The following is a 6,816-nucleotide window of genomic DNA, read 5'->3' as shown; positions in this document are numbered from 1 at the left end:
CTCATGTGTTTATACCTTATTTGGATGCACTAAAATATTGATGTAAAAAGTAGAAACTCAAAGAAAAGAATTAATGAGGAAAAAAAAAACTTATTTGTAATAGAAACTTGCCTACACCTTGGGCACTAATCAAAGAGATCACATGGTCAAATGATGTTCACCAATAAATAGAAAATTGTAGAAGCTCGAGAATGAGTCCAGTAGTAAAGAGACTAAACACTACTTAAAAAAAAAAAAAAAACTAGACCCACCGTCAGGATCAGGAGAAGGAAAAACTTGATTGTGATATTTATTTGCTTTACAAAAGTGAGAAGATGAGGTCTATTGTTTTTTTTTGGTGCATGCTTGGGTGCCCAAAAATTCCAGTGAGTGTATGCTACAGGAGTGAGGTGGACCAATAATATATGAGTACTTAATATAACAAGTGCTTACTAGATTTTATTTTACACAATTCGTGATATGACCCCAGCTGAATTATAGCTTACTAAATTTGCCCTCAACCTTTTTAATAATTATGTATGTATGTTTTACCACAGTTAATCGAACTTTTTACCATGTATTGAGATTAGGGTGGCTGAATCAAATTCCTGGGGTTGTGTTCGTTCTTCCTTCATTCCTTGTGTTTGCCGTTCAGCCGTTTCTGTCCTTGTCTCCGTCGTTTAGCGTCGTGTTCCCTCTCCTTCCATATCTGGTCCACCCTCAGATGGGCCTCCATCTCTACGGAATATCAGAAGGGCACGCACCATCGTGAGGGAAGAGATTGAATATTAATCTGTTCTCGTGAAGTTTGATCAGGAGTTGCAGCGTGAGGTTGAGATTTATCGGGTCAGGTTCGACATCTACATGTATGTTTGTCTGCTTCTTTTTGTTCGATTTTTATGGGAAATTCAACTTTTATGAACCCTAATTGTTAGGATTTGGGGAAATTTTGATTCTTACTGTGAGCAGAACTTCTCACTGTTCATGCTTGCACAAAAAAGAGACATGTATAGTTTGAAACATCATGGTTTTCTTCTTTGGCACAGAGAGTGACATTAGTTGCAAATCATTTCACTACTCTTAACTTCTGAAGCTTTCATTTTTCTTCATGTGTCTTGGACCGGTGGAACTTGCTGCAGCAGAATGTGTCATTGCTTTGTTCATTCAAGCTTCAAGGATTACCATATTTTTTAAAAAATTGTGTTTTAGCCTTGGGGTAACTGTTGCCTCAGATTTTGTCTAGTGAGCAGAACTTCACTGATAAGAAGCAAATGAATTGCATAATGCAACATATTTTTGTTTTGATTCTATAAATACATATTCAAGTTAAGTCCATTTGGACTATAGTTCTTTTCTTGAACTTTTCTAATCTTTCAATATATTCAAGTGAAGTCAATTTTGTTTACAGGGTGTTCTCCATTAGTTTGCTCAACCTTCTCCTGGAATTGATCCATCAAAGGAGGAAGTTAGGCTTTTTGAATCACAAGTTATTCATAATAAAGGGTCTGAGTAAACAGTTTCATCATGTATTGGAGATTAGTCTCATCATGTATTGGAGATTGATTATGTATGATTGTGTATTGAATTGGCAATAGCTTCAGATGGACTTAGGAAATTGATTATACCTTACACCCAATTGATTTGTTAAGAGTTGATTTCTTCTCCTTAGGAAAGTGCATGTGATGTCACATATGGTTCATACAGATGATTTCAACCTGGATAAGGTTTCTCTTCAATTTGAAAGCCTTCATCATTGAGTTCCTTCTGGTGACCATTATTCCAAATTAATTCCCTTCATTTAGCATTGTTTCCCTGACTATTTAAGCATAAAAGGATCCGTCAACCAATTTGGACTAGCGAAAATTAAGCAATCAAGATAAGTATGTATTTGAATTTGTGGTGCAAGTCAATGATAAATGAAAATGAATCGAAAAGTATTTAAAACAAAGAAGAAGATTTCTAACTGGTGCTGTTGCAATACTATTCTTTCCAAGTTTTGATTAATTAAAAAAAAAAAGATCAAAATTCAGTGGAAGTCAATGATCTACTAATGTACGATTAGTGGTGCTTTTGCAATGCTATTCTTTCAAGTTTTTTTTAAAAAAAAGTAAGTAACGAAATTGAAAAAAAAAGAGATGTATGGAAAAGAAATTGAAATCTAATTATGTTAAAAGAACTATAATAAATAAATACATAATTAAAGGTAAGTGGTGGTGGTAGACGAGGTGGTGGTGGTGGAGGAGGTGGTTGTTAGAATTTTGGGTATGATAATCCTGGATAACTTCGAAAATCGTGTTTGCACACTTTCCGAACAAAGTATTTCGACCCTATTCTTGCCTGGGTTCACGAAATCCTTGTTGGGATAATTTTGAAGATCAATCTGCTTCTGGCAATAGAGAACAGATTAGAAAGTAGAGAGCGATTCTGGTTTTGTTTTCTGTGTACTTTTTCCTTAGGCTGCAAGCAACCTTATATAGAAGGTTGTGTTTGCACGAACCTTGGACCCCAGCCAGGGGCTCCGCCCCTTGGACCCCGGTTTGTATTCGCGGTCAATTATGCGTTGGCTCACCGAGCGTGCACTCCGCACTAACCTGACTCGATTCCGAGCCTAACACGTAATTGCATCAGCCTATAGTAGATCACATTACTACTAAAATACATTGATGATTCTAAAATCATCAACAGTGGTGGTGATAGTCGAGGATAGTAATGGTGGTGATAGTCGAGTATAATATTGGTAATGACAAAAGGTGGCGTAAGTGGTGGCAGAGAAAGATAGAGGACTAGTAGTTCGAGGAGGAGCTATAGGGTGGCAGAAGTGGTTGTGGTAATTTATAGTGGTGGAGGTGGTGATAGTGGGGTATAGTAAAGGGTATTAGAGATCGAGGTGGTGAAGGAGTATGGAGGATAGAAGGGTGGCGGAAGTGGTGGTGGTGGTGGTGGTGGTTCATAGTGGCGATGGATGTTGGTGTTAGTGGGGGATAGTAAAGGGTATTAGAGGTCGAGGTGGTGCCAAAAAAAAATCTTGCATCTATAAAATGTTTTAACGAAACTCCTACATTTTTCAGGGTGAAAAGATTCAGTGTACAGTTTGAAGTAGCCCCGTTGTGAAATTTGTGCCTTAAAAGAGAGGTTTTACAACGAAATTGTCATACTCAACGTCGATATCAATAATTACAAATATAAATCTTGCACTCATCCATGTAGGTTGTATTTCAAGTTGCAAACTAAAGTATAACAATATAAGCTGGAATTTTTTTCCTTTTACGGGTTTAATTTCGCATCATATCCTTCAATATTTAAAAATCCTAAAGAGGCTGAAAAGTTGATCGGTATGTTTAAAATGTTTTTGAATGCGGAAGTAAGTAATATAATTTAATTGTCTTTCAATTTTTAAAATTCTAAAACTATCTGATTACTTTAGCAATTAAATTCCAACGGAAGTGAAATCTTGAAGTGTACTGTGGGAAGATTTCGCTCAACAATTTTTACAATATATTGCTGAAGGACACGATGGTCCAGTGGTTCTTATTCTGCAGTTGACGAAAATACATATTTTTGTATTAATTGTTTTTCAAATAAAATAATATTTTATTTTTGTAATATTAAATTTAATTAATTCTTTTCATAACAATTTGGAGGCAAAAAAAAAATAAATTTGCATTTAAATTTTGAATTTATTTGAGAGTAGTCATTGAGTTAAATGTCTCCAACCATATATTCCGATGTAACAAAAAAAAATGTCTCCAATCACTACCTAAAGCCAATGCAGTTAATTCCAGAAATTACTTTTTTTAAAAATTATTCAATGCTGACTCATAATTTCGGCATACTAATTAAATGTGAAATTATAAAGTCCAACACTATAGTATGAAATAATATTTTTTCAATTTTGAATATTAATTTAAATTGGAATTATTTTTTAGTATTAATTTATATATTTATATATAACGAAAACATGGTATATAAAACTGTAATAAATGTGATAGTTTTATAGGTTGATTATTTCTTTTATTGGCCTATTTTAATTTGAATTTCATTGAAGATTTAGTTGACTAATTTCAATTTTCAGCTGGATTTTGAATGATACATAATAGGCATTAAAAGTATTTAAATGTACTTATTTATTTCATATATAATTACTTATAACTCTTCTAACACGGTCATTATTCTTAAAATGCTTTTCATGCCTCCGACCAGCTTTATTACACACCAATTGACGTGTAACAATATTTCCGTCATTATCTTTATAAACATCATCTTTCCTTGAAGCAAAACCACGATATTGAGCATATCTATGATAAAACAAACAACCTTCTTCCTCAGTACTAAATTCCAGACCCCGGATGTCGTCTACAGTCAACTCATTTATCTTCTTATAGCATTCACCTACTGAATCAGATTTTGAATCTTTCTCATGTTGATTCTCCTCTTCATTGTTAACTAAATCATTCACATCATCAGAAAGGTTCACACACCCTTCTTCACCAAAAGTAGCCATAAATCCAAATCTGAAAATTAAAACTGAATTCCATATGAGCAATGAATCTCAACAACTGCATAAGTGCATAACTGCATACAATTGAAAAATATTTACCTCTACTAAGGTACTGAATGTTTCAAAGGACAGATAGTAGTTAGCTTCCAGGTTCAAGAGTCCTGCATCACAAAACATCATGGTTATGTTTAAGTCCACTTCAATAAATTACCTCTTAAAACATTTGGACTTGATCAAACCAGACACTGGTTGCTTGATATTTTAAGAGCCATTTAGAGTCCATCAAATTGAAATGGACATTAGTTTATTTTATTGTAGGATAAACTAATGTTTTCCATTTGATTCTGAATAATAAGAATAAAAGTTAAATAGCTAAGGAAATGAAGTAGGTGGATGTTCTTATTTTTATGATTTGTCTATCTGCATTACAGTCATGCAACCTCTTCATAGATTTGAAAGTGGAAGTAGAACATTTAATTAATTGAATTGGCTTTACTAAAAGAGAGTATTCAAGCCAAATGGTTTCAATACTCTAAAGCTTCTACAAATTTTTTATCACTATGAAAAATGACTGTAATGTGACAAATACACTCTGAAATTTTAATCTGTTCTATTTTCACTTTCTTTTAACAGGAACTTAAAGTTCAAGAGAAGCACACGACAAACCTCCAGGAAATTCAGGACTATCAGAGTTCAGAGCAAAGTAACTAAGAGACCAGATGAGATTGCATTTTGTGAATTTAAAATAAAATCTTGCAGAACTTTGAAAGCTTGATAAATCAAGAATTTGCTCAGTTATGCCAACACCATCTTCAACCTGCATAATGTATTTAGATCAGAATGAGTAGTAGTTAACAGACCCAAAGAAAATGCATGCCTACAATATATATGTCAAGTGCTCTTTGTGAAACCGTGTGGTGTATTTTGTAGTCAGTGTGCATCTAATAACAACTACACAACTAACTTTCCACCAAGGCACCTTCCTCCAATATCTCTTTCTCTTTTTTTTTCTCCTTTCTTTCCCTTTTCCCTTTCTTGCATCTAAATCAGTGTGCTTCTGCACTAACATCTTATGCCTATACACACATATAAGCTATCATTATTTTATTATTTCTCCTGTTTCCTTTCGTTAAGGTTATGCAAGAGTTGACCACGTGAATGTTGCTGCTAGCCCTTTATACTCATTCTACTTTCTTTCCCTTTTCCTTTTCTTGCATCTGAATCAGTGTGCTTCTGCACTAACATCTGAATTGAGGGCAGGCCATGAACTAAATTTTTAGATCTAAGTGAGCTCAAATCTCTGAAGTTGAGATGTCCCAATCTCATGTGCCACAACCATATGAATCATCAGACATTGTTGATTCAATGGTTTTAAAATCCACTTGGAAGGTTCTGTTTTTTTTTATTGGAGCCTTCAACAAAACAGAACACAGCAAGGGAAAATATAGAACGGCCAGGAAAAGAACACAATCAGTAGAAGCAGGAAAAGGCGCAATGTCCCAGCAGATTCATGTAGCCCAGACACAAATTCATACATTAACACACAAATTGGATCCAGAATATAAACTTGGATAAAAAATATGGATTCCAAAAACTAAAAACTCAACAGGAAACAAACCTCATATTGATGAATCCGCCTTGAAGGAATCAATGCCCGATCGATGGAGATTCAGCAAAGTATTGTGATCAATTAAAAAAAAACGAAAGTGAAAGAAAGGGGAAGCGAAGGTGAAACGCACGAAAGAATGACAACACGGAAAACCCAGAAGCGTGAAACTGGAAGAAGATAAGAACCCTAAAACCAAATGAAAACGAAAGTGAAAGAAAGGGGAAAAACTGAAACGGACGGGATGAACATGGATAAAACGAGGAGAAAGAAGTGAAAAAATTAGTCTCATTAACATCAAATTTTTTCACCTAACATAAGGACTGAATTCAAAAAATAGAAGAACTGGGTTAGTTCATAATTACAATAAATTTACATGGTTGATTGGGAGTTTTAAGAAGTCCACAGTACTACCAACATTTAATCCAAGTGTATTTTTCTTATTGGGCCATGTCACTCCTGTATTTGACCCAGAATTTTTTTTGCTTGAACCAGAGGAAATGCCGCAATAAGAAACTGACATAAAATTTAAAAAATATGAGAATTATTTTAGATGGATCGGAATAACATTTGGCATTGTAGAATGGGGAGTATTTGATTTACCGAAAGACAAAAAGAAACACTCATTACTCATATTATATAAAATAATGTTATCTCCACACCTCTCTTTGAGGTGGAAAGAGGTGAAAAGAGGAAAGAGATAGAAAGAAAAGAAAAATGAAGAGAAAGAAAG

The 6,816-nt window shown here is 34.1% G+C and overlaps 2 long non-coding RNA genes across 2 annotated transcripts; one reads left to right on the top strand and one right to left on the bottom strand.

Annotated features, from left to right (window-relative positions):
- Positions 1–336: 336 nt before the first annotated feature.
- Positions 337–1,740, top strand: LOC130749732 (uncharacterized). Its single transcript, XR_009023059.1, has 2 exons — positions 337–845; positions 1,388–1,740. It is a non-coding gene; the product is annotated as an uncharacterized LOC130749732 (long non-coding RNA).
- Positions 1,741–4,076: 2,336 nt separating this feature from the next.
- Positions 4,077–6,371, bottom strand: LOC130749731 (uncharacterized). The gene is made up of 4 exons (XR_009023058.1): positions 6,096–6,371; positions 5,144–5,294; positions 4,577–4,638; positions 4,077–4,490 (listed from the first exon to the last, which is right to left on the bottom strand). It is a non-coding gene; the product is annotated as an uncharacterized LOC130749731 (long non-coding RNA).
- Between the last annotated feature and the right edge of the window lie 445 nt (positions 6,372–6,816).

The sequence above is a fragment of the Lotus japonicus genome, chromosome 3, assembly GCF_012489685.1.
Source record: "Lotus japonicus ecotype B-129 chromosome 3, LjGifu_v1.2".
In the NCBI taxonomy this organism is placed as follows: domain Eukaryota; kingdom Viridiplantae; phylum Streptophyta; class Magnoliopsida; order Fabales; family Fabaceae; genus Lotus; species Lotus japonicus.
The sequence above is the reverse complement of the archived record's forward strand: the minus strand, read 5'-3'. Positions and strand labels throughout refer to the sequence as shown.